At 43.4% G+C, this 9,528-nt stretch overlaps 1 long non-coding RNA gene across 1 annotated transcript; it reads right to left on the bottom strand.

Moving 5' to 3' along the window:
- Positions 1–297: 297 nt before the first annotated feature.
- LOC309402136 lies at positions 298–5,523 on the bottom strand. Its single transcript, XR_014176845.1, has 3 exons — positions 5,396–5,523; positions 5,137–5,313; positions 298–418 (listed from the first exon to the last, which is right to left on the bottom strand). It is a non-coding gene; the product is annotated as an uncharacterized lncRNA (long non-coding RNA).
- Between the last annotated feature and the right edge of the window lie 4,005 nt (positions 5,524–9,528).

The raw sequence follows: 9,528 nt of genomic DNA on the forward strand, positions 1-9,528 counted from the left end.
AACAAATCTTAAACTGATTTTCTTAATAGTTAAATGTCATAAGAGGATTTTAAACAAAGGAATTAAAGGAAGGAATTATTCCTTTTTTTCCCTTCCAATCTCAAAATAGAAGTATACAACCAGCCACCAAGAATTATTTCAGTCTACATTCCAAGCTGAAGATTTTAAAATAAAAATATGATTTAAAAAAAGTGTGTTCCTGCATATATATGCGTGATTTTCTTCATTTGAGAGCTGCTCAGAGATAGAGAAAGTTATTGATGGGCTTCAGATTCACTTCCTCACACTGTGTCTCTCGTACAGTAATAGACTCCTGTGTCTTCTGTTTTGAGGCTGTTCATTTGTAGATACAGCTGGCTTTTGGCATTGTCCCTGGAGATGGTGAAGCGGCCCTTCACTTTGTCAGAGTAGTAAACGTCTGATGTACCCATGCTTGCAACCCATTCCATGCCTTTCCCTGGAGCCTGTCTCACCCAGCGCATGTAGTAGCTGCTGAAGGTGAATCCAGAGGCTTGGCAGGAGAGACGGAGGGACTCTCCAGGTCTACTCACATCCCCTCCAGACTCCACCAACTGTACTTGAGATTGGACTCCTAAAAAGAAAGATGTTTTTTTATGAGATCTCCTGTATACAAGAAAAGCAAATGGAAGGAAACTCAATGTAGAGGGAAACAATTACCTCCGAGGGATGCAAGTAAGAATACCAAGTGCAGCCATGGGGTCATTTTGGCTTTCTCTAATGAATGGAGAAGAATCGAGAGGGAATGATTTTGGAAAGTGCTCAAGATTTGTGCTGGTGGGTGTAATCTTCAAAGTACAACCAACTGTCTCCTTTAAAGGGGAAATTGTGTCTCGATTTACATATTGGTGGAGATAAAAGTGCCCCTCATTGCTTGCACACACCCTACTATAAATAAATCTATAAATAGCTTCCCGGTCTTGACAAAAGCGAAGGCATCCTTCAATTAGAGCAATTAAACCAAAGCCTTGAAAAAGGTCACTGCTTCTCACAATTTACTCAAGGTTACAGGTGGTGAATACGCCCTAAGAATGTTTGAGAAAGACAGTTTAGATATACAACTAGAGGTGAAGTGCTCTGACCTCTGCTACCGGTTCATTTCTGGTGCGCAGGCGAACCGGTAGTAAAAAAAAATGCTAAAATAAGTTTTAAAAAGTTTTGATGAAAGCTGTCCTGAACTATTTCATTCTTCTAGGACAGTGGTGGGCAACCCGCGGCTCGGGAGCCACATGCGGCTCTTTACACCCTTTAATGCGGCTCTTCTGTGTGCCGGGTGCCCGCTCCCCTCCCTCCTCTCGGGCTTCGGAGGGAAGCTTCTGCAAAAGCCCGGGCGAGTGACAACCAATTTTGGTCCTATGACTGCAGAATGCTGCAAAATACCATAAATGCAGGCCAGTTGTTGAGTGTTTCAAATGTGATTGGAACACTCAACAAGGTGACCACAGTGTGTGTGTGTGTGTGAGTGAGTGAGAAAGACAGACAGAGAGAGGAACAGAGAGAGGGAGTGAGGGAGGGAATCAGAGAGAGACTGACAGACACACACACACAGACAGAGAGAGACAGAGAGGGGGAGGGAGGGAGAGAAAGATAGACAGACAGAGACACACACACAGAGTGAGTGATTAAGTGAATGAGTGAGAGAGAGACACACCCACATACACAGAGTGACAGAGAGAGAGGGAGGGAGGGGAGAGAGACAGAGGGAGAGACAGAGACAGACACACACACACACAGAGTGAGTGAGAGACAGACAGACAGACACACACACACAGAGTGACAGAGATGGGGGAGGGAGGGAGGGAGAGAGAGACAAAGAGCCAGAGAGAGAGAGAGAAAGAAAAAGAAAAAAAGAAAGAAAGTGGGAGAGAGAGATGAAATTAAAAACAACAACATACAAACCTGACTTACTCAAACTATCCAAGGAAATGCAAGGCCAATGTTCACATTAGTGGTTGTGACTTTGTCAGTCAATGTCAGGATGTAATTTTCTCTACATTGTAAGGCAAATTTTATGGAATTTAACGTTATCGATAAATAATATCGTTCTAAAGTTTTTGTTTTATTAGTTGTGTTATTTGTATCCTCCCAACTTATGTGGATACTTGCATGCAGAATATTCTCAATAAAAACTTATTGAAACTAAAAACAGTGTACCATCCTATGTATTTTCGGTTTTAAAATGTGGCTCTCAAAGTAAATTTCAATCGTGGTTTTGGCGAGATTTGGCTCAGTTGAAAAAAAAGGTTGCCCACCACTGTTCTAGGAGATTGGTAGGTGCTAATTTCCTTTACCTGATATACCTGTTGCTTGCATGTCAAGGGAAAAAAAGTTCCTTCAAACATCAAATATCACATCATTGTATTTAAAAAAAATCATTTCAAGGACAAAAAATGAAGTTTCCTGGTGAAAATTATCCCCTCATCAAATGTTAAATTTACATAAGGTATTTCCAGTAACTTATTACAGAAATAACATGAAAAAAATGTTGTGGCTTAGAATGAGAGGATGACACTTGTTTTATTCCCTACCCCATCCCCCACTGGATGCTTACGCCAAGGGTTTTCACGTGACAACACTGCCCTCCAGTGTCCAAAATGAGGAGGGGAGGCATCTTCCTAATTTCCCAAGAAGATTGTTTTGGGCCAGATGTTTCCTCAATACGCGTATGGCGGTTTGAATGTTTGGAAAGATGCTAATAAAGTTTCATTTCTGCCTTTTATGGTATGACACTGCAATTCATTCAATGTTTAGAGCTGGGTAAACAGGCAAATTGAAGCTGGAATATTCAAACCATCTTCCTGATTTTACATTTTCTTCCACAAAAAAAAAAAAAAAAAAAAGACCACTCTAACTGGAGCTAGAACAAAAGAGTCCTAAGGTTATCACCAGACAGTTATCAATCAGCACTGACTGATCAGGGTATGGGGCAGAAGGGGAGGGGAGGAGGGGAGGGGAGGAAAGAGGAGAGGAGAGGAAGACAGAAAGAGGAGTGGAGTGGAGAGGACAGGACCGGAAATGACAGGAAAGGAGAGGACAGGAGAGGAAGATGGAAAGAGAAGCAGAAAGGAGTGGAGTGGAGAGGACAGGACAGGAGAAGTGATGGTGGAGAGGAGAGGAGAGTGAAGGGGAGGAGAGGAGAGGAGAGGAGAGGAAGACAGAAAGAGGAGAGGAGAGGAGTGGAGTGGAGTAGAGTGGAGAGGACAGGAGAGGAGATGGTGGAGAGGACAGGAGAGGAGAGGAGAGGGTGGAGAGTACATGAGAGGAGAGGAGAGGGTGGAGAGGACAGGAGAGGAGAGGGTGGAGAGGACAGGAGAAGAGAGGAGAGGGTGGAGAGGACAGGAGAGGAGAGGAGATGGTGGAGAGGACAGGAGAGGAGAGGGTGGAAAGGACAGGAGAGGAGAGGAGAGGGTGGAAAGGACAGGAGAGGAGAGTCCTTTTTAGCAAATGGAGCTTTGTGCATCTAGTGCAAGCCCCCTCCACTCACGGAATAAATTCCAGTCCTAGGATACAACTATATATGCTGTCCTTTGTTTGAAGATTGTAAGCCTTACTTTTTGGCTTCTGCTTGCTTCCTTAAAATTATACCATAACAAAATAATGTGAATCTTAGAGAAAGCTTATTCTCATCACATGGTTATGTTTCTCCTGCCAGAGGTGTGATATGATTTTCAACATATTTAAAGTTGTGTGTGTGTGTGCGCGCGCGTGTGTAGGGAAGGGAAGGAAGGAGAAGACAGAAATATAGAGAAAAAATCTATAGGCGCAGTCAATTTGATGAGCCATGATGGCGCAGTGGTTAGAATGCAGTATTGCAGGCTGATTCTGCTGACTGCCAGTAGTTCGATCCTGACCACCTCAAGGTCGACTCAGCCTTCTGTCCTTCTGAGGTCAGAAAAATGAGGACTCAGATTGTTGGGGTGACTTTTTAAACCACTGGTATAGCAGTGTAAACCGGCCTCTAAGTCTAAGTGCTAGTGCTATACAAAAACACACAAAAAGGCCAAAGGAGGAAGAGATAAATCGAAACAAATAAATAAAAATAAGAGCTGAGTCTCCAGAAAGAAAGAAAAAAATAAGGATCAAGCTGCCAATACAATAAAGGAATGAAAAGTTGCAATAAAGGAATAGAATTTTGCATATTTTATATTATTTATTTATTTTATTTATTTCGTCAAGCATGAATTAGAGAACAGATATAAGTATAAACATGATTATGAATACATGAAATGAATAAGAATACAGGGGAATATTAGGAAAGGGATAGTAGGAAATGAAGTGAGGTCGACTGTAGACCGTCTAAGGCAGGGGTGTCCAAACTTGGGAACTTTAAGACTTGTGGACTTCAACTCCCAGAATTCCCCAGCCAGCATGTCTTAAAGTTCCCAAGTTTGGACACTCCTGGTCTAAGGTTAAACTTTTGGGAGTTTGGGGAAGAAACCACAGAATCAGGTAGTGCATTCCAGGCATTGACCACTCTGTTACCGAACTTGTATTTCCTGCAATCGATTTTGGAGCGGTTTACCATAAGTTTGTCTCTATTGTGAGCTCGTGTGTTGTTGTGGTTGAATCTGAAGTAGTCATTGACAGGTAGGACATTGTAGCAGATAATTTTGTGTACTACGCTTAGGTCAGATCGATGACAACGGAGTTGTAAGTTGTCTAAGCCCAGAATTTCAAGTCTGGTGGCATAAGGGATTCTGTTGAGAGCAGAGGAGTGGATATTTATCTAATGTCTCAAGATCTAAAGATGTTTCTTTTAGCTCTGCTTTAGGAGGATTTTTTTCCCCTGTTTGAATACACAGTTTATTTTCTTTGCTCAGATTTTACGGTTGCCTCCCCTCCAAATGGAAAACCTCACCGCCCATACCAAAATCAGTTCTTTCTTCCTCCTGAAAATCAGCAGCCACCCTGGGCTGCATTTGCTTGCAGGGCTGTTCTGATGAGTGGTAGGTTTTTGCCAAGCTTCAGATGCACTTCCTCTCACTGTGTCTCCTTCACAGTAATAGACTCCTGTGTCTTCAGATTTGAGGCTGTTCATTTGCAGATACAGCTGGCTTTTGGCATTGTCCCTGGAGATGGTGAAGCATCCCTTGACTTTGTCTGAATAGTAAATAGTACCGGAACCAGGGTTTATGTATGCCACCCATTCCAGTCCTTTCCCTGGAGCCTGTCTCACCCAGTTCATGTAGGCACTACTGAAGGTGAATCCAGAGGCTTGGCAGGAGAGACGGAGGGACTCCCCAGGTCTTCTCACATCCCCTCCAGACTCCACCAATTGTACTTCAGATCTGACACCTAAAACGAAAACAGTTTCAGTCAGTTCTCCTGCATATAAGAATTAAACGAAAAAGAATCCAAATAGTTAAGAAATGATTACCTCTGAGCATTAATAGAAAGGACACCAAATTTAACCACAGGGACATTTTAGCTCCTTGTAATGAATGGAAGGTAATTGATATGAAAGTATCCTGCAAAATGAACCAACTTTGTGTTGGTGGGTGTTGCGTGAGAAGGGAAACCAGGAGCTTTAAAAGAGGAAATTGTGCCTCGATTTACATATCGCTTAGGATAAAAGATCCTCTCAGGGCACTCACTCTTTGCCCAGACTTAATGCATGTGATCTCCAAATAATGTTAAATAATAAGTCGTCCCCTCTGTTTTAAAGTTGTTCCCTTGGGAATCGAGTTGGGTTTTGGGAGACGGTGAAACATCCCTTCCTTTTACCCAGTTAGTAAATAACAGGAACTATAAACCATAATAGCCAAGTCGCAACAACTCAACAAAGTCAAACTCCAGTTGCCTTGTGAACTGATCGACTCTTTGAGCTCAAAGAGTATCATAAATACCATATTTTTCGGACTATACGGCGCACACTGAAGTATAAGACGCACCATAATTTGGAAGAGGTAAATTAAAAAAAAAATGTTTTAACACTCTGCCGGCCTCCCAAACCCCCCCAAAAGGGGGGGGGCATGCAGAGCTTTGGGAGACTTGTAGAGTCTCCTGGGGGCTGGGGGGGCCAAAAGCAAGCAAAAGGGGCACATTTTTTGCTCATTTTTGTCCCCAGGAGCACTTTTCTAGCCTCCCAAACCCTATGTACTTCCATTTTTGCAAAGGAGGTGGGGTTTCGGTAAGCCAAAAATGTTGTATTCAGTGCATAAGACGCACCCAGATTTTCACCCTCTTTTTGGGGTAATCTTTGCTCTACATCAGTGGTTTTGAACCTGTGGTGTGAGGGGGGGCACAATGTTGTCACAGGGGGGCCATGAAGGCTTGAAAAAACGTTATGATTTAAAACTTAACTCTTCGTTGTCTGTGGTTATGAGCCATCGCCATGAAAAGTATTTAAAGGTGTTTTCCCCCATGGGGAGGGAAAGAAAACTTGAGAACCACTGTTCTATATAATTTATTCTAAACACAGAAATCCATAAATCCAGAGAGGATTTTAATCTCTTGAGAAGTTAAATATGGTTGAGATCCATTGATCGATCTATCTATCTATCTATCTATCTATCTATCTATCTATCTATCTATCTATCTATCTATCATCTATCTATCTATCTATCTATCTATCTATCATCTATCTATCTATCTATCTATCTATCTATCTATCTATCTATCTATCTTCTATCCTCTATCTGTCTGTCTGTCTGTCTGTCTGTCTATCTATCTATCTATCTATCTATCATCTATCTATCTATCTATCTATCTATCTATCTATCTATCCATCTATCATCTATCTATCTATCCATCTATCCATCTATCCATCTATCGTGTCCCGTGAATCCAAGGAATATACAGACCCAGGCTTGTCTGTCTGCCACGACTAAATTATACAGATAAAGCAACCCCTTGGCTGGGAGCCTAGAAAGTTCTCTTCACAAACACAAGATAACACTTACAGAAGGCTTTCACAATGGCTTGAATATGGGCTGTTGTTTCCTGCAAAGATCCCCCTCCTTCGCTTCACTTATAAACTCTTTGGGAGGGGCCACACCCTTAACCAGCTATCCCTACTTCCTTCTATGACGTCTTCTCCACAGCTGTTCCTGTCTCATATCAATTTGACATCTACACACATCAGGGACAACCTCCCTCTGTTCCTCCTCACTGCTCCCTGACTCAGATGCCACCTGGTGGCCAACAGGCTTCTCTAGTTCCTGCTCTGACTCCAGACACCCTCCAGAGTCTTCCTAATCCTCCAGAGCAGTCCCATAATGGTCTGAGCTGTCAGAGTCCACCAATAACTCAGCCGGCTGCTGCTGGACCAAAACACTATCTATCTATCATCAATATAATATGATATATTAAGCAAATAACAGAAGATATAATCAATCTTCAAGATAAGACCACATTACTGCACAGTCCACCTCTTCCATCATGGCCAATATCATTGAGGGTGACATTGCTACACCCTGGTGTAAGTGATGAGGAACAAAGGGTGCCATCATATTCCCCAGGAGATTTATTGATTGATTGATTTTGTTTATTTTATTTGGTTTGTGAAACATGTACAAGATAACAGGTATAAGTATAAACGTGGACATGAACACAGGAAATGGGTATGAATTAATGGGGACAATAGACAGGGATGGAAGACAGACTGGTGCGCTTATGCACGCCCCCTTACCAGTGGTGGGTTTCAATTTTTTTTAGAACCTATTCTGTAGGTGTGGCCTGTTTTGTGGGAGGGGCTTGGCAGTCATGTGACCGGGTGGGAGTGGCCAAATTGATGTCACTCACTAGGAGATGTCATGGATTGGGTAAAATGTGGTGAAGCTCACTTAACAATGCTCTTACTTAGCAACCAAAATTTTGGGCTCAATTGTAGTCATAAATCAAAAACTATCTCTGCCTTCCTCTGCATGGCAGCCTTGTCCTAATAAACTATTTCTCCTTTCTGGCAATTTTCCTCTCTGTTAGAGGCACCAAAATAATCCATACAATGTAACGTTTCCTGCTGCAGCAGGAGGTTGGACTAGATGACCTCCTAGTAGCCTTCTAGCCCTAAATTGCTGTGCTGTTTTTCTTTCTTTCTGCTAACAAAGAAACCTGCCTGAGGCTCATTCCACATGCCTGCCAGATAGAGATAATGAGATAATGACCCTAGAGAAAGTTTGGCTCCATTCACAAGCCTTTTAGAAACACAATGCTCATATTGCACAAACCCCCAAACTTCAAAAACATAAAACCATGCAACATATAACCATATAACCAATTTGTTCTTTCCTGCACCTTTTCAATTTATAATCATTAAGACTTGTGGACTTCAACTCACAGAATTCCACAGCCAGGCATGCTCAGTTCTGATTTAAAGCGACAGCATTTGTTTCTCTCCTTTGGGAAAGAAGTTTCCTTCTTTCTTTTTCATTTTCTTCTCCCTTCCCCTCCTTCCTCCCTCTCTCCCTCCCTCCCCCTCTCTCAAACACACACACACACACACACACACACACACACAAGTTGGATTGGACTATCTCTCCTACCTCCTTCCCTCTCTCACTCTCTCTCTCTCAAACAAACACACACACACAAGTTGGATTGGATATATTTTCCAATGGCTTGAAAGCAGCTCCTCTGCCATCCCCCCCATTCCCGTGCTGCCTTCCCCAAACACCTCCCCCATTACAAATGCAGTCTGCTGTCTGGGTGTGGAATGCCTGGAATGCAATAAAGCCTACCCACTCACCTCTTGCTAGCAGGCTGGGGTGAGAGGAGAGGCAGAGAAGCCGGAGGGGAGCCTTCCAAAAGAAAGAGGCTGGGGGAAAAGGTGTGTGCTACAGCATGGCTCTTTGCCTGGCTTCCTGCCTCCTCCTGTCGTCTCCTCACTGCTCGCTTGTGCTCTTCCTCCTCAAGTGTAGTTTGATTGCAGGCGGAGCCACATTGCCTTTTCAAACTTGTAATCAGTGAAACTGGGCTAGATTTTTATATAGTTTTATCCAGCTGTGTATGTGTGTTTAAAAGAAATGGATGGGGGCCTGGGGAGGAAGTCACTACACTTGGGGAGGGAGAGCATGAGCAAGCACTGAGGAGACCATAGGAGGAGGCAGGAAGCCAGGCAAAGAGCCATGCTGTAGCACACACACTTTCCACCAGACCCGGAAGGATCCACTATGTAAAAATCCAGCCCAGCTTTACTGATTACAGATTTGAAAAGGCAACATGGCTCAGCCTGCAATCAAACTACACTTGGGAAGGGAGAGCACAAGCAAGCCAGGGAACTTCCCTCCAGCCTTTGCCCAAAGCCCCGCACAGCACCAGGAGGATGAAGTTTGAATTCCTTCCCCTCCCTCCGACCCACACATACCTTTTCCAGCTGCTTCAGAGAGGACTTCAACTCTGCTCTTGCCTTGAGTCCTCTGAAGAAGCCCTGCCCTCGCTTCCTTCTCTTTGAGAAGCACCTTGCAAATGTTCTGCAGGGCAGGGGAGTGTACTGGTATGGGGGCATGGCCATGCCTCTGTGGAACGGGTACTCAAAAGTACGGCAAATTTCTAGAACTGTTACACCCGAAG

The sequence above is a fragment of the Natrix helvetica genome (assembly GCF_964273705.1).
Source record: "Natrix helvetica genome assembly, chromosome: Z".
NCBI classification, from domain to species: domain Eukaryota; kingdom Metazoa; phylum Chordata; class Lepidosauria; order Squamata; family Natricidae; genus Natrix; species Natrix helvetica.